Source organism: Cervus canadensis, chromosome 14 (genome assembly GCF_019320065.1).
Source record: "Cervus canadensis isolate Bull #8, Minnesota chromosome 14, ASM1932006v1, whole genome shotgun sequence".
NCBI lineage: Eukaryota > Metazoa > Chordata > Mammalia > Artiodactyla > Cervidae > Cervus > Cervus canadensis.
In genome coordinates this window covers 62810207-62829540 of record NC_057399.1, presented here as the reverse complement: position 1 = coordinate 62829540, position 19334 = coordinate 62810207, and the positions used below count along the sequence as shown (strand labels likewise).

Genomic DNA, 19334 nt, shown 5'->3' with positions numbered 1-19334 from the left:
AAGTCAGTACAGTAAGGTTTCGTCCATTAATTATTTTTAAAGCTTCAGGTACTAATAAAGTCGCTGCCCCAATTACTCTTAGACAGTGGGGCCACCCACGTGAAATTACATCTAATTCTCTGCTTAGATAAGCAATAGGTTGCTGGTGAGGCCCTCGGGGTTTTGTCAAAACTCCCAAGGCCATACCTTTTCTTTCAGTGACAAACAAGTTAAATTGTGACCCTGTGGGCAAACTCAAAGGGGGAGCTTGCAGGAGAGTAGTCTGAAGAACCTTAAAAGGCTTTTGAGTATCTGGAGACAAAACCAGTTTGTCGGTTTGGGCCTGCTGAGTTTCAGCTATAACTTTATATAAAGGCCGGGCAAGTTCCCTATAACCCGGAATCCAAATATGACAGTAGCCTGTGATTCCCAAAAATCCTCTCAATTGTCTTAAAGTCATAGGTAGGGGATGATTTAGTATAGGTTTAATTCTCTCAGGGCCTATGGCTCTAGTCCCTTCTGATATGATTAGGCCCAGATATCTAACAGATTGTTGACAAAGCTGAGCCTTCTCTCTTGATGCCTTGTAACCGCAGCCTGCCAGAAAGTTTAAGAAATCTTCTGAGACTCGTGAACAAGCTTCCTCTGTCTCAGTACAGAGTAAAATATCGTCTACATATTGTAACACCACCACTTCAGAGCTATTAAAGTTTTGTAGATCTCATGACAAACTTTGCCTAAATAAGTGAGGACTGTCACAAAATCCCTGGGGAAAAACTGTCCAGGTTAACCGAGAAGCTGGCTGCGTGGGGTCTTCAAAGGCAAATAGAAATTGACTTTCCTCCGCCAAAGGCACTGAGTAGAAGGCATCTTTCAAATCGATTACTGAAAAATATTTGTCTCGTTCAGGAATTTCAGACAGTAGAGTATAAGGATTAGGCACCACGGGGTGTAAGGGAACTACAGTCTCATTTATTATTCATAAATCTTGAACTAGTCTCCATTTACCATTTGATTTCTTTATACCCAAAATAGGAGTGTTGCAGGGACTGTTACAGGGACTGTTATAGTCCCTGTTCCTTTAAATTATCGATGAGGGGTTTTAACCCTTCCTTAACATCAGGTTTCAGTGGATACTGCTTCTTGTGTGGAAATAAGTGAGGGTGTTTGAGCTTGACAACTATAGGAATAGTATTTTGTGCTCGACCCACAGATTTTCCATCAGTCCTTACTCTAGGATTTACATTCTGTTCAACTAAAGGGAGAGAAAGGGAGGGCTCCATATTCGTGGAAACAGAGGCATGGACTTTGCTCAGTATATCCCTCCCCAAAAGGGGTGAGGGAGATTCTGGCACAATCAGAAACTCGTGTGAATATAGCACAGAATCCCAGTTACAAGATAAAGAATAACTGAAATAATACCTTTTGGCTCATCCAGACAGTCCCATTATGGAAGCAGATCAGGAAGAAAGTGGGCCATGGGCTTCAGTAAGCATGGAATAAGTTACCCCAGTATCTAAAAGGAAACCAAAGGATTGACCCCCCACACACACAGTAATTAACACCCAGGGTTCCTCAGGTGTAATTAGGATGGGAGCTTGTGTGGGGACCCCCAGGCACCTTCAGTCATGATTGTCTTGAGAGTCCGACCCCTGAAACCTACGCCTCTGAGGGCAGTCTCTCTTCCAGTGTGGTCCTTTGCAGACCGGACATGGAGCCAGGGGGCAGCTTAGCTGCCTGAGGGCAATACTGCTTGAGGTGCCCCTCCTTTCCACAGTAATAGAAATCCCATCCCTTTTCACCTGGGTCCCTCTGGGCATTTTTCTCAGGTTGTTTAAGAGCAGTTCTCACAGCCATTGTGAGGGCTTCTGCCTGTTACTTTGTCTTTCTCTGACTTTCTTTTCCTCATATTCCCTTCCATAATAGACTGTCTGAGCCAGTTGTAACAGATTATCTAAAGACTGATTAGGTCCATACGCCTCTTCTAATAGCTTACGGCGGATATCTGGAGCAGACTGAGTGAGAAAACTATCTTTTAAGATCACTTTTCCCTCTTCACTTTCGGGATCAATCTCAGTGAATATGTGAAGGGCTTTTCTAAGTCTATCTAGGAATTTACCAGGGGCTTCCTTCTCCTCCTGTTCTATGTCTTCCAATTTGCCATAGTTTAAAGGCTTAGAATGCAACTGCCTGAGTCCTTCAAGAATACATCTGACAAAATGACTCTGATCACGTCTTCCTTGTTTTCTACAGAACCTGTCTAATTGTAAAACAGTATTACACTTAAGAGACCCTCCAACTGGCCACCTTTTGCCATCCTCCAGTGGGTACCGTGGCCATGCAGTATCACATAGGAAGACCAGGTGTGTCTTCTTTAAGCCCTGGGGATCAAATCTATCCGTTTTTCAGGATACAGTTCAAAGCAGTGAGACTGAAATTGTTAGCTCCCATCTGTAAGAGAGAAAAAAAGCAACCAGCGCCATCTTTCTACCAGAGACATCCCTCCCTGCCCTAGATGGGGGTGTAGACAAAATTTACACCAAAAACTTTTCCTTCCTGGTCGGACTTAGTCTGTCCCTTACTGACTCAGGCGACATACTCGTCCCTCCCGGTTCTACCACCAAGATGGGATGGGGATGCACCAGGCGTAGACCTGATGGCATCCCTGACTGACGTCCAGCTCTTCACCATTAAACCTCGCTTGCCTCTGATGCCACCCGGGGTGCAGTCAGAGTAACCTTCCAGAATGCCTCCCAAGCTAAGACCGCTGGGGGGAACATTCGTCACCTGAGTGCCTGTGCACAATCCTGAGTATATTCCTGGCCACAATAAGACCAATACGAACATAAAACTGAGATGTTCCTTCCAAGCATCACCACACCAGTGTAAGAGCCTCCTCTGGTCCACTAAGAACCAGTGTTACCAAAGGAAAAAAACCCATTGTGGTTCCAATCTGAGTAACCTTTAAACTCTGAGATGCCCTTGAAGCTCCATCTAGCTTCCAAACTAGTGATTCCTAGCGAGGCTAGGCGCTTCCTGACTACCAATCCAAGTTTGGGACCTAAGAAACAGTACACAGTAACAGCATAGATTACACGTCCCTTGAAAGTCTATGATGGGACAGATTAAGTTAGTACTTCTAATTACCAAGGAGTTATGAAATGGTCAGAGAGACTGAAAAGTTTGACCAAGAAAGGCAAATTTAGTCCACATGCTTTGCCCATATCTGGTCAGACCCCTAAGGAGATGTTGGGTGCCTCTTGGCATTGGCAGGTTGGTGTAAACCCCTGACAGGTTTCTGCCATAGGCCATATGAGCAGAGCGGGGCCACTCACTTCGTTCGGGCAGGGCATTTCATTCACTCACACAAACACACCATAGCGTTAGTAAAGTACAGCAGAAACCGTGTTCGCTAGGAGAACCAAGAACTAGAGCTCCAAGCATCCTTACCTTGTGCCGAAGGATCCTGGATGAGCCCCCAAGATGAAAGGTTGTTGCTGAATGAAAAGAAGCCAGGATTCTTGGCCTCTGGAGGAGAAGAATTCAATCCGGGGCCAGAGATGAGGCTTGATCGCTCAGAACTTTTGTGTAATAAAGTTTTATTAAAGTATAAAGGAGATAGAGAAGGCTTCTGACACAGGCATCAGAAGGGGACAGAAAGAGCACCCCCCTGCTAGTCTTCAGCTGGATGTTCTATAGTCACTAGCAGTCTGTTAATGAAAGAAAAGACTGTCTTAAAGCTCAGAATGGCACCAGGCCCCTCATCCATAAAATGCATTTTAGGGTAATCCTGGCACCAGATGATTCATCCCGAGTCAAAAAACAATTGACTTGAATCTTGTAGAAGGGCAGTTTACCATACAAGTAGTTTTATTTACATAGATTAGGGGAACAATATCTGAGTATAACATACTGGTTTGTCAAGTAGGTTCTGCACCATTAGGTGGAACCGACTTGAAGACAGAGTCTGGGAGAAATGCATAGCACATTAACATAGCTTAAGGCAAACATTTCCATAAGAAAAATGCATTGGTTAACTGAGAGTCCCTTGGACTGCAAGGAGATCCAACCAGTCCATCCTAAAGGAGATCAGTCCTGGGTACTCATTGGAAGGACTGATGCTGAAGCTGAAACTCCAGTACTTTGGCCACCTCATGCAAAGAGTTGACTCGTTGGAAAAGACCCTGATGCTGGGAGGGATTGGGGGCGGGAGGAGAAGGGGACGACAGAGAATGAGATGGCTGGATGGCATCATGGACTCAATGGACATGGGTTTGAGTGGACTCCGGGAGTTGGTGATGGGGCCTGGTGTGCTGCGGTTCATGGGGCGGCAAAGAGTTGGACATGACTGAGAGACTGAACTGAACTGAACCAACTGAACTCAAGGTTTAAGACTAGTTAACTTCAAGTGAAACCAGGTGTCATTATGGCAACACAGTATTTTAAAAGAAACCTCCTTTTAAATGTGTATAGAGAAGGAAAAAAATATCGCTAGTTTGTTTCTTCCTGATGCTTAAGAGAGATAAAAATGTCTGACACTTGCAGCCTATTTCCTCCATTTGGAGACCCCTGGCCTTCCTGCCTGTTAGCCTCTCAATTAGTCTTGCTATATTATGAAGTTTTAGTTATAAAATGGAAATGGTCCCTAGAGTAGAAAATAGCAAGTTGCTCCAGTATTTTTGCACGGAAAACCCCATAGACAGAGGAGGTTTGGCTGTAGATATATATAGTTTATGGGGTCGCGAAGAGTCAGACATGACTCAGAGTGACTACCACTCTCTTCTCTTTCACTTAGTGACTAAACAACAGCAACATCACATACATACAAATAAGCATTCTATGAGCACAAACAATTGTGAGGAATTCATTAAAATGTTACAACAGCTTTGAAATGTTTTCATATTATTCCTTGAATTTTGTTTTCTCCTCAATTTCTTTCTAATGAACATATTTACCCTCATAATAGTATCACCCATTTAAACATAAAAGTTTCACTCTCAAAAATGTATTGTTCTGACCCTGCTGGTTTCAGTTACAGAGTAATTAAGTATTTCTCTAGGAACAGTTATTCTATCACCTTAGGCATAAATTTCAGTTCAGTTCAGTCGCTCAGTCGTGTCCGACTGTCTGCGACCGCATGAATCACAGCACGCCAGGTCTCCCTGGGCATCACCAACTCCCGGAGTTTACTCAAACTCATGTCCATCGAGTCAGTGATGCCATCCAGCCATCTCATCCTCTGTCGTCCTCTTCTCCTCCTGCCCCCAATCCCTCCCAGCATCAGGGTCTTATCCAATGAGTCAACTCTTCACATAAGGTGGCCAAAGTATTGAAGTTTCAGCTTCAGCATCAGTCCTTCCAATGAACACCCAGGACTGATCTCCTTTAGGATGGACTGGTTGGATCTCCTTGAAGTCCAAGAGACTCTCAAGAGTCTTCTCCAACATCACAGTTCAAAAGCATCAATTTTTTGGTGCTCAGCTTTCTTCACAGTCCAACTCTCACACCCATACATGACCACTGGAAAAACCAGAGCCTTGACTAGATGGACCTTTGTTGGCAAAGTAATGTCTCTGCTTTTTAATATGCTATCTAGGTTGGTCACAACTTTCCTTCCAAGGAGTAAGCGTCTTTGAATTTCATGACTGCAATCACCATCTGCAGTGATTTTGGACCCAAAAAAATAAAGTCTGACACTGCTTCCACTGTTTCCCCATCTATTTCCCAAGAAGTGATGGGACCAGATGCCATGATCTTAGTTTTCTGAATGTTGAGCTTTAAGCCAACTTTTTCACTCTCCTCTTTCACTTTGATCAAGAGGATTTTTAGTTCCTCTTCACTTTCTGCCATAAGTGTGGCATCATCTGCATATCTGAGATTATTAATATTTCTCCAAGCAATCTTGATTCCAGCTTGTGTTTCTTCCAGCCCAGTGTTTCTCATGATGTACTCTGCATATAACTTAAATAAGCAGAATGACAATATACAGTCTTGACGTACTCCTTTTCCTATTTGGAACCAGTCTGTTGGCCCATGTCCAGTGCTAACTGCTGCTTTATGACCTGCATATAGGTTTCTCAAGAGGTGGGTCAGGTGGTCTGGTATTCCCATCTCTTTCAGAATTTTCCACAGTTTATTGTGATCCACACAGTCGAAGGCTTTGGCATAGTCAATAAAGCAGAAATAGATGTTTTTATTGAACTCTCTTGCTTTTTTGATGATCCAGCAGATGTTGGCAATTTGATCTGATTCCTCTGCCTTTTCTAAAACCAGCCTGAACATCTGGAAGTTCACAGTTCACGTATTGCTGAAGCCTGCCTTGGAGAATTTTGAGCATTACTTTACTAGTGTGTGAGGTGAGTGCAATTGTTTGGGAGTTTGAGCATTCTTTGGGATTGCCTTTCTTTGGGATTGGAATGAAAACTGACCTTTTCCAATCATGTGGCCACTGTTGAGTTTTCCAAATGTGCTGGCATATTGAGTGCAGTGCTTTCACAGCATTATCTTTCAGGATTTGAAATAGCTCAACTGGAATTCCATCACCTCCATTAACTTTGTTCATAGCAATGCTTTCTGCAGCCCACCTGACTTCACATTCCAGGATATCTGGCTCTAGGTGAGTGATCACACCATTGTGATTATCTGGGTTGTGAAGATCTTTTCTGTACAGTTCTTCTTTGTATTCTTGCCACCTCTTCTTAATATCTTCTGCTTCTGTTAGGTCCGTACCATTTCTGTCCTTTATTGAGCCCATCATCCAAGTCTATGTCCTGATCAGTAATGCTAAGGAAGCTGAAGTTGAATGAAGACCTACAAGACCTCTTAGAACAAACATGCAAAAAAGAAACCCTCCAAATTTAGAGCACCACAAAGGAAGATCACCATAACGCTCTTCATTGTGTAGTTCCTAAGGGAAAACACAAGTAGCTTTTCAAAACTTACATAGCTGCATTTAGTCCTTGAACTTTTGTCCTTGGAGACATGCAAAGCAATCTTCCTTAGTAATTGGTCCACAGGGATGATCAAATGTTGCATTATCAGTCCTCAGTATATGAGGTACTCTGGAGTTATCAGGATGAGAGGCAAGACTTACTTTGCTCTGCCTACAAATCCCTTTTTTAGACGTAAATTCTGGATAAATTTTACAATTGATCAGGTCCTGGAGACAATTTATATGTAGATTTACTTTTTTTCTCAAATAAAACAAAATGATTGCATAATATTTTTTTTAATTGCCTCAAAGAAAACAAATATCATATTATAAAAATTTTCAACTTAAATGGTCTTCATCTCTCATTTTTGAGCAAAATGTGAGGTTGAAATACTTATAGACAGGTGATATTGGAAGAGAGTGTCTTCCAATTAATTTTTAGTTAATTTAATTTCCCCATCACATTTGGCTTCAGGGAAGTATTATTTAAAAAATTGGAAAGTTTAGGTAAGGATGACAAAACTGAGGATATTATCAGCTGAACATGCATACAGATATCATTTAGACTTTAAGTAATGCCAGGATTTGTGGACTCAGAAGTTCAGAGTTAATATAATCATGATCTGCAAGTACTATGAATATTTTAGATACATAATTTTGGAAGAAATTTAATTTTCAATGGTCAAGTTCAGAAAACATTATATCATTTGGAGATTAATACTAACATAGAGTCTATTAATTTAATATGGTCTACTAAAGCCCACAAAGGTTGAAATTTATATTTCTGTAGTATACGATTAAATAATATTGGAGAAAGAAAAGAACAATACGTGGTGCATTATTCTTTTATATTGTTTATTATATATCTAGCATTGTTTTCCCCTGGTTTGCTAAAATTAATCATAAATAAGAATATCATGTTATGGACATTCTCTCTCCAGTCTTGATCCAACATTTAATGTCTCTGATTCTGGATAAATTACATAAATTCTCTGTGCCCTTTTTCCAAACTGAAAAATGTGGCTAATAGTATTAATACCACCTATGATATAAAAATCTCATGGAAATTAAATGCATTGACTGAATAATGCATTTAAAAGAGTGTCAGTCATTCTGATTATTTGATGTAGTAGCTTCTATCATATTATGTTGAAAAGTCAATTCACACCTATTTCTATGTTTGGCAATCAAATTAATATTTTTCTCTTCATACTCTCTATATCCCTCATTATTATCACTTTCTAGAAACTCTAAACTAAGAGAAATATATCACACCATTCACAGAAACACAAAGAGTCAGAGTAATTCCTGCTAAGTATCAACTTTGATTTCTTAACAGAGCATTTGAACACTATGTGCAGAAGGAATATCACACACGTGTCTGATATCATCCTCATGGGACTGACTGACTCTGAAGAGATCTAGCTGGTCCTCTTCGCCCGCTTTCTCCTGATACACCTGATCACTGTGCTGGGGGATGTGAAGATGATACTGATAATCTCCCTGGATTCCTGGCTTCACACACCCATGTATTTTTTCCTCAGTCACTTGTCATTTCTTGACCTCAGCTACTCAAATGTCATCACCCCTAAAACCTTAGACAACTTACTGACTTCCAACAAGTATACCTCATACCTGAATTGCTTCATCCAGATGAATTTTTTTTTATCTTTTTGGTGCCACTGAATGTTTCCTTCTCTCCTCCATGGCCTATGATTGCTGTGCAGCCATCTGCAACCCTCTGCATTGCCCGGTTGTTATGTCCACTAGACGCTGCTGCTCCCTAGTCTTTGCATCATATTTGATTGGCTTTATAGTTTCCTCCCTTACTGTGCTTTGCATGAGAGGACTGTGTTTCTGTGACTCCAATGTAATCTATCACTTTTTCTGTGAAGCACCCCCAATTTTACCCCTGTCCTGTACTGACACAGGGGACATCGAAACCATGATATTCTTTCTGCTGTCTCCACTCTGGTGGCATCTCTTATCACAATCTCAGTGTCCTATGTGTCCTTTCTGCCTACTATCCCAAAAATTACTTCCACTTCAGGGAAGCGAAAAGCCTTCTCTACTTGTGCCTCCCATCTCCTGGCAGTCACCATCTTCTTTGGCACTCTGATTGTCATTTACTTAAAACCTAGTAAGCCCTACTCCTTGGGAAAGGATCAAGTGGCTTCTGTTTTTTACAGTTATCATCCCCATGCTGAACCCACTCATACACAGTCTTAGAAACAAGAAAGTGAAAAACGCTCTCAGTAGAGTCAAGCAGAAGAGAAAGGTCTCCAAGGAATTAAAGTAGCATTGATGATAAATTTTAAGGCCATTTTTTTTCTTTCCTATAATATATTTCTTTGTTCTTTTTCCAGAAAGTTAATTCCCCACCCTTTTTTTTTCTTCTTCTTCTATTGAACCGTCCTCTGCTTGCCCAAATATAATCTCAGGGATTCCAGGGAATATGCCTTTATAAATTCACCTTGTAATTGGAAAGCATGAAACATGTTAATATATGTGATTATCAGGGGGACTGATTTGCAAAGTGAAAAAAAAAAAAAAGCTGTCAGCTTTTAAACTATATCATGCACACGCCCATGTACAATCTATTCCAAAGAATTTTATGGTGGTGAAAGAGATCTATTTGGGAAACAGTGATAACATTTTAAGAAATTATCTCATTTATTTTATGGAGAAGCCATACAACAGAGGGATTTTGAGCACTTGCTTTGACAATAATATTCCATGATTTACAACTCTAGGTCTGCTATCTTTTATCCGTATAACTGAAATCACTGAAACTTTAAGCCTCATGTTTCCTCAACTGCATAAAATAAATAATAACCCCAGGTCCAGAGGGGCTTCCCTGGTGGCTCAAATGGTAAAGACCCGTGATGTGGGAGACCTGGGTTTGATCCCTGGGTTGGGAAGATCCCATGGAAGAGGGCATGAGAATCCACTCCAGTACTCTTGCCTGGAAAATCCCATGGACAGAGGAGCCTGGCGGACAGACTACAGCCCACTGAGTCACAAAGAATTGAATGTGACTGCGTGACTAAGTGCACACACAGCACCAGGTCCAGAGAGTTTCTGCAAATATCAAATCAGATAGTAGATGTATCCAATTTAAGGCTTTCCTACTTAACGGTGACCATTATCACTAGAACAGTCACATTGCTGGACATTTTTAATGCATAATGGCTTTTCCTTAAATAATTCACAATTTTGGAATTAAAATGATGTATGTTAATATTGGAGGCAATGTGGGAAAAAAACTGAAAAATTTAAAGAAATGGAAACTTCTTCTTAACAGATATGAACACTTTGTAGGTGTTCTTCTACATTGATAGTTCTATATATATATATTACATACATGAGAAATATTTCTGTCATTTTCTATGTACTTTTTGGCAACTCTTTGTGCACACTTGCAAGTTCAATCTTTGACTTTTTTTTTCTTTTATCATTTAAATCCAAGATGGATGTGTTTGGGGGACATGAGGAAAACTGAGTCTCTTATTTTGCAATGCTTTGGATGTGAAATGTTTGCAAGTTTATCTAATTAAAAATCTGCATGCAATGATATATCTTTGTTGGCTACCTGAAAGCATTCAAGATCCCTACCTTTGTATTATATATCAACAAGTTTCAGTAAATTGTTTCTTTCTTGAAATTCTGTGCATTTAAAAATAGCATTGCCTTTCTCCTGATGTCTATATTTTTGTGTTGATCATTAAAGGTACATTCTTGAATTAAATGCTTGACTCATGTGTTTTAACAATTTTTCAGAGACAAGTCATAAAGCTACAGATTTACAATGAATTCAGGTTTTGTGGCAACCCATAAACTTTAGGCAGGTAGAGTGCTTAAATTTCCTTTTTTTTAAATTTTTCTTCTCTACACAATCTTAAATTGCAGCTTATTATTTTTATTGACTTGCATTGTCAGTTACTCAGACAGCTATTGCATGTAAATTTTTATCTTGATGGTTTTACAAACATTTCAAGTCAAAAACACTGCAAAATAAGTCTCAATTATTCCCATGTACCAGTGATTTGTAGTGTATGCAATTTTTCCCTGTAGAGGGCATCTAATAATGTCTAAAGGTATTTTGGGGTCTTTCCTGATGGCTCAGTGGATAAAGAATCTGCTTGCAATGCTAGAGACACAGGAGACGCCAGTTCAATCCCACTGCTCAGTAAGATTACCCTGGAGGAGAAAATGGCAACCAACTCCAGTATTCTTGCCTGAAAAATTCTATGGACAGAGGAGCCTGGTGGGCTATAGTCCAAAGGGTTGCAAAGATTCAGATATGACTAAGAAACTGGTCACATGCACAAAGAGGTATTTTTAGTTATCTTCTTTGAGGAGAATAGGTGTAACTTGCATCTAATGTTGACCTACCAAGGACATGGCAGTCTCCATAACTAAAAATTATGCAATCCCAAGTGACAATAATGTTGAAGTCATAAGTCTTAATTTACTTTATTAATCTTTCTTTTGGTAGATAAAAATTGGCATAGCTGATTTTACATGGAGCATCTCACTTTAGATTTATGCTTTTTCTTCTGAACTTTATTTCCTCCTTATAGTGTTTTACTCAATCAATAAAGATTACATTTTTAAACTTTCTCTTATTAAATTATGTACATATTACAATTCACTACTTCATTACTTGCTAGAGAAATTGTAACTTTTTCTCTTGCTACAATTTTTTTAAAAATCAATATTTTCTCACATTTAACACTGGAAGGAACATTCAACAGTCTAATTCACTTATTCCTGCTTGTCATTTATGTTATGTTGATCCCATGTTTTACCTCTTCACATGATCTAATCCCTGTGGAAAATCACTTTTGACATGTCTTTAAGCTTGATAGTTAATACTCAGTCAGTATTCTTTAATGTTTTTCACATGTGGATATTTTTATTATGTTCTTTATACAGGGGAAATTTCCTTCTGCTTAAAACTTACATTATTTCTTATTATAAATCTGGAAAATCCTCTTAGCTTCTGTTTGTTGATAAAGTCATTACTATTCTTTTTCCTGTCCATTTTTGAAGAATTCTTTCCCAAAGAATAGAGTATTACATATTTACTCCATTTTCTTTCATACTTAAAAATGTAAATTGGTCCCATCCTCCCACCCCCATATTTTAATTTCTCTGAAAAGTTTTTCCTAAATCTTATTGTTGCTACTTTGACCATGAAGCACCTACTCATGGGTTTCTCTGCATATTTTGATTGGGGCATTCTGCTTGTCTTGAATACATTTGTTGAAGATTAATCAGTTTTGATGACATTTTAGGCCCTTTACCTTAAATTATTTATTATTATCCATTTTCTACTCTTTTCCTAGAGCAATAACTCCAAGTATTTCAGGTCATTCAATTGGAGCAAATATATATCCTATGCTCTGCTTTATATTTTCTTTTATTCTTTTTCTGTGTCTCATTTTAAATAATTTTTATTGGAGTGTATTTCAGTTTATTATTCCTATCTTATGGTGTATCTAATACATTTTAAATTATTCCTTTGAGCTCTTACTTTCAGCATTTATGGGAATATTTTTTCCACCTTAAAAAGCCTTTTGTTTCTTTTATAACAATTTTTTTATTGATGTATATCTGAGGTACAAAGCATTACACATATGGAAAATATGGATTTGCATGAATTTGGACATATGTGTACATCATGAGAAATGCTGGACTGGAAGAAGCACAAGATGGAATCAAGATTGCCGGGAGAAATATCAATAACCTCAGATATGCAGATGACACCACCCTTATGGCAGAAAGTGAAGAGGAACTAAAAGGCCTCTTGATCAAAGTGAAAGAGGAGAGTGAAAAAGTTGGCTTAAAGCTCAACATTCAGAAAACTAAGATCATGGCATCTGGTCCCATCACTTCATAGGAAATAGATGGGGAAACAGTGGAAACAGTGGCTGAATTTATTTTCTGGGGCTCCAAAATCACTGCAGATGGTGATTGCAGTCATGAAATTAAAAGACACTTACTCCTTGGAAGGAAAGTTATGACCAACCTAGACAGCATATTAAAAAGCAGAGACATTACTTTGCCAACAAAGGTCTGTCTAGTCAAGGCTATGGTTTTTCCAGTGGTCATGTATGGATGTGAGAGTTGGACTGTGAAGAAAGTTGAGCACCGAAGAATTGATGCTTTTGAACTGTGGTGTTGGAGAAGACTCTTGAGAGTCCTTGGACTGCAAGGAGATCCAACCAGTCCATCCTAAAGGAGATCAGTCCTGGGTGTTCATTGGAAGGACTGATGCTGAAGCTGAAACTCCAGTACTTTGGCCACCTGATGTGAAGAGTTGACTCACTGGAAAAGACCCTGATGCTGGGAGGGATTGGGGGCAGGAGGAGAAGGGGACAACAGTGGATGAGATGGCTGGATGGCATCACCGACTCGATGGACATGAGTTTGAGTAAACTCCGGGAATTGGTGATGGACAGGGAGGCCTGGTGTGCTGCGATTCATGGGATGGCAAAGAGTTGGACATGACTAAGCAAATGATCTGAATTGAACTGATACATCCATGAAATCATTACCACAATCTAGGTGATAGATAATTCTTAAACCTCTAAAAGTTTTTGCATGGATCTTTGTTTTGTTTCTCTCTTGCTGTGTGAATACTTAATAAGGGATTGAAACTGATTGAATTTTTAAGTACACAAACTGTATTGTTAACTATAAGCTGTATGTTATACAACAAATCTCTGGAATGTATTTACCTCACGTAACTGAAACTCTAAGTTCATTGAGCAACAGTTCCCCATTTTCCTGTTCCCCTCAGAGAGATATCTGCACTCTCAAGGCCATTGTAGCTTTAGTCACAACAGTCAGAATGTGGAAAAACCCAATGTCCACCACCATTAAAAAGAATGTGGAGACAGTGGGGTCTATTCATAATATGGGACATTACTGAACCTTAGAAAACAGGCAAACCCTGCCATGTGCATAACATGGATAATAACATGCATTTTACTGAGTGATATAAGCCAGTCCCAAAAGGGCAAACACTGCATGCTTCCCTGTATACACATCTAAATAGCTATCTAATATAGCAACTTCAGAGAAGCTGAGAACAGAATGTTTCCATTTAACTTTATTTCTCTCTTGAAATATTTCATCTTAAAATTGTTTTTCCAAATTTTCCCTATTTTTAATATGTTAATTTTAGTATTTTTTGAAACGTTTTTGTAGCTCCACCATGTAGATGTCCTATGGTTCTGTTTGTATTCTGTGATTTCTTGTAAACAGAAGTTTCATAGAAACTAAAGATGATGCTACTTTTCACAACAGAGGGTTTCACTTTCTGTTTAAAAAGATATGAACAATGACAGGATGACTATGTTTATCCAACTATTAATTGAGCTGGGTCTTCTGTTTGAAGCCAGACCTCCTCTTTCTTCCAGTCCTTGTTCGGGGGTAGAATCCCTGTGCTGTTGACTGGGAAGTGGGCCCCTCTCTCTCTCCATCTCTCTGTCTCTCTTCAGCCCTCAAACACTGCAGAAAATGCATTTTAGTGTTTTGGAGGTGTCAACTTGGGCCTCGTGCCCTACACAGCTGCACCTCACAGCGAATCGTGAAGTGGCTGCCGGCCTCGTGGGGATGCAGGCCTCTCGCCTCCGTGGGCGTCATCACCCAAGCACCTAGAGACCAAGAGAGATTCCACCTTGCCTTTCCAGTTGGGTCTGAATTCACAGAGACTGACCCCCTTGTGCTTCAGAAAGAAACACCTAGCGCCTCTGTGCCCGACTTAAAGCAGGGCCCAGACCTGGAAACTGCTTTGGGAGGAGACCCGCACTCCCTCTGCCACTGGCTCTTCCCTCCAGAGGACGCGGTGTCTTCTGAGCACCAGATAGCAGGCGAGTTCAGTCTGCCTCTGTGACCCAGAACCGGCTCCTTAGAGTCTTCTGCCCAGTGGCCCATCCCGTTTCCTGTGGGAAGAAACAGCTGTGTGCTTAGGCTCCTGAAGCCCAGTTCATTTTGTCATCCCCTCTGACTGCAGACAGCTCCACTGTTTTCTTTTTTCTCCCAGAGCAGTCACAGGACACAGGTCAGAATCAGGAGTGTTCCCTTTGGTGGATCACAGTCCTTAATATTTGCATTATTTGGAGCAATATCAAAAGTTCCTCTCTGCTTTTCACAAGTTCTCCACTTAATTCTGTCATTAAATGGACCATCCTAAACAATATCTATCTACCTATGTTCAGTTCCTCTGCTGTGTCCAACTCTTTGTGACCTCGTGGACTGTAGCCCACCAGGCTCTTCTGTTCATGGGATTTTTCCAGGCAAGAATATTGGAGTGGGTTTCCATTCCCTCCTCCAGGGGATCTTCCTGACCTAGGGATCAAACCTGTGTCTCTTGCATCTTCTGGGTCTCCTGCGCTAGCAGGCAGAATCTGTACCACTGAACCACCTCAGTAGCCTTATCTATCTGTGTGTGTGTGCCCACCCACTCAGTTGTGTCTGACTCCATGTGACTCCATGGACTGTAGTCTGTCAGGCTCCTCTGTTCATAGGATTTTTCCAGGCAGGAGTACTCAAGTCAGTTGCCATTTCCTCCTCTAGGGGATCTCCCTGAACCAGTGATCAAAACTGTCTTCTGCATCCCATGGTCTCACGCATTGGATGTGGGTTCTTTACCACGGTACTACCTGAGAAGCCCCGTATCTATCTACAGACGGTGTTAGTCACTCAGTCGTGTCTGACTCTGTGACCCCGAGGACTGTAGCCCTCCAGGCTCCTCTGTCCATGGAATTCTCCAGGCAGGAATACTGGAGTGGATTGATATTTTCTTCTCCAGGGGATCTTCCCAACCCTGGGATCGAACCCAGGTCTGCTGTATTGCAGGCAGATGATTTACCATGTGAACCACCAGGGAGCCCTATCTATCTACACCCATCACCTGCTTTCTGTCTGCTCTTTTACTTATTTGATCTCAGGACTTAACTCAGGCACAGAACATTGCTAATATTCCAAGAGGAAATACAACCTTGTATAGTGAAACCTGGCTCCTGACAATGCAGATGACAATGCAGATGACACAGGTTTGATCCCTTGAAGAAAGAAGTGGCAACTCACTCCAGTGTTCTTGCCTGGAAAATTCCATGGACAGAGGAACCTGGCAGGTTACAGTCCATGGGGTCACAAAGCTGTACATGACTGAGAAAACAGGCACACATGCATAGTGAAACCTGTGAAGTATCTGCTGAAAGCACCACAGTTTTCCCCGAACACTTGTGGATCCTATCTTATAGCCCAGCACTGCATTTTCAAGTGTGTTTGCATCAGTCAGACAAAAAGCAGCTCACCTCTCTAAGGTTACAGCTGCCTGAGCTCTAAACCACTTCCGTTCTCTTTTCCTGAGTAGCTATTCACTTTTGTCAACAGATAACATGTGTACCTTATCTTTGCTTTTCTTCTCATTTTTATTCAAATCCTGTTTTAATCACATCCATCCATCCAGAAGTAAAAGTGCTCTCTTGTTTCATAAAAACTGTTCCCTGTGTTTTTCATTTTGAAACATGTCCAGCATACAGAAGGGATTCATGAAAACTACAAATTTGTAAAAATAGTTAATCACTCATGTTCCCTTATCTATAAATACCAATTGCAATTGCTACATTGGTTTTAGTTCTAGCTCTCTCATCTATGTATAGACATAGAATTCTTATGGTATGAAGTACTTATGTCTAATTTTTTCCTCTTAACTAATTTATCTTGCTAATGACACAGATACAAATCTTCCATTCATGGAAATGCTTTCTTTTAAAAAAAAGCATATTTTTATAAATTAAAAATAAATTTATACATATAATTTTTATGAATAATAAGTACATAATATTTTACAATGTTCAAGACACATTCACGCTTTCCAAAATTTTGAGATTTAATGTCAGGTAACATTCATCTTAGAATAGTCTACAAGCTCTGTTCAGTATACTATATCACATAATTGTTTTTTTTAAATATTTTGATTCATATTATTTAAAATCTGAGATCCCTGAATTTTACTGAATTATACAACTTTTCACATTCTTTCTCTCTTGTAGTATTTCACTCCTTAAAAATGCTAATCTGTTTCTATATTTATAATTGTATAACTAATAAGCGCATATATATATATATATTTACATATCTATGGACGAAACTCTAAAGTGGTATGTTTATTCTCTTTTTATAAGTAAACAAATTGTTTAGCAAATTTAAGTATCGTGTTTACTAGTATAGAATTAAGACACACTGTCCTTTCACATGTATTGAAGTCTCTTGCCCCCATCACATGTTCAACTTCAGAAAGATTGTAGGTGACTGAAACAATATATACACTGTAGGTTTGGGGATGTGCCATTGTATTTTGTTTGTTTGCCTGTTAAACACTTTGGATTCACCTTTGGCTTTTCCCTCCTTCACCATCTTGCCAGGTCTCTCATCAGTATATATCTTTCATTTGTTTTCTCACAATTTTCACCATGACAGCTCTGCTCTAATGTGCCATCAGTTCCCTTCAGTTCAGTTCAGTTCAGTTCAGTCCAGTCACTCAGTCATGTCTGACTTTTGTGACCCCATGAATCGCAGCACACCAGGCCTCCCTGTCCATCACCGACTCCTGGAGTTTACTCAAACTCATGTACATCCTGTCGGTGACGCCATCCAGCCATCTCATCCTCTGTCATCCCCTTCTCCTCCTGCCCCCAATCCCTCCCAGCATCAGGGTCTTTTCCAATGAGTCAACTCTTCGCATCAGGTGGCCAAAGTATTGGAGTCTCAGCTTCAGCATCGGTCCTTCCAATGAACACCTGATCTCCTTTAGTATGGACTGGTTGGATCTCCTTGCAGTCCAAAGGACTCTCAAGAGTCTTCTCCAACACCATAGTTCAAAAGCATCAATTTTTCGGCACTCAGCTTTCTTCACAGTCCAACTCTCACATCCACAAATGACCACTGGAAAAGTCATAGCCTTGACTAGATGAACCTTTGCTGGCACAGTAATGTCTCTGCTTTTTAATATGCTATCTAGGTTGGTCATAACTTTCCTTTGGCTAAATCATTGTGCAACCTCCTGCCTGGATTTCTGCCTTCCATTTTGCCATTCTATGGTCTATGCCTGAACCAATAGTTAGGGCAGAGTGAATTTTTTAAATTGTAATTTGGATCATGTCACTTTTCCTTCTGACTCCCACTGTGCCTCCTCTTCACTCAAATTCTAACCCTGTACATATACAGACATGATCTTGACCTCTTTTCCTCTCTGGAAACATCTCCTGTTTCACCTCTCTTTCTGTCTTTATTCCAGTTCTGATCTTTTTGTTATTTCTTGAACATCCTAGGAGATCTTTTCTTCCCAGAAAATCTTCCTTTAGAAATTCTTATGCTATGAGGATCTTACATCTATTGTTTTTTCTCTTAACCAATTTATCTGACTGGTGACACAGGTTCAATTCTTCCTGGTCATGTCAAACCTCTTTTTCTCAAAAGAAAGAAAAAGAAACCTTAATCCTTTCTCAAGCCTTGTGGGTGATTTTCATGAACTATCTCTTGAATATGTCCTTTTCTTTGTATTACTCTTCTTATCTATTTCAGAATAGCTTTTTCCTAATTTGTTCTTTTATTTTCCAAAATATTGGTAACAGTGATATCCTGGGAAATTTCTTAAAGAATGCTATTTGCACATCATTGATACTCTCATTTATTAGCCACTGAGAGGGTGTAAAATGTGTTACACTGCTATTAAAGGCCTTCTTATATATGGCAGAAAATAGCTTGCTAGACTTATTTTCTACAGCTTTTGCTTTAGAATTCTAGCCTAGAGCAAAATTCATATATTTGTTTATATGTTAATAGTCCTTCCCACTTACCTTAGTCCTCCATTACCAGATCCTCTAACAAGCTTTAGTTCCATACATTGACTCTTTTTAGGTTTGGACCAAGCAGAGTAACTGGTACAATAAAAAGTACTGAGTAAAAATGTGTTGAATGAGCAAATTATAACTAATGAGTATTTCCTTAGTCATTTTTCTAAGCTATGTTTCTAAGATATTATAAGATATGCAATGTAAGCATAAAATCGAAGATATAGTGAGACTTGAGTGATGACATTTTTAGAACAAAAAGCAATGGTAGTATCGAAGAAAACCATGCCAATGAAACATTTCCATTTTTTTCTGCAGTAGCAATGCATTTGACAAATGCCTATTGTTGGAGTTTTCTATTGATTTTTGAGTCAATGACAATTTCTTCTAAATTCATGGTGAGTTCTTTCAGAGTTTATCATGAGAATTTGTTAGGAAAAAAAATATCAGTTTTTCAAGAATAAAGCCATTAAGTTGCAAAATAATGAAAGGTGAAATAGAATGATTTTTAGTCTCCTTGTCAAACTCAACACTTGGGTCGCAAATCCCAT

General features: G+C 39.7%; 1 pseudogene; it reads left to right on the top strand.

Moving 5' to 3' along the window:
• The first annotated feature begins 8263 nt into the window (after window positions 1–8263).
• On the top strand, window positions 8264–9209 carry LOC122453385 (annotated as a pseudogene).
• Window positions 9210–19334: the final 10125 nt, after the last annotated feature.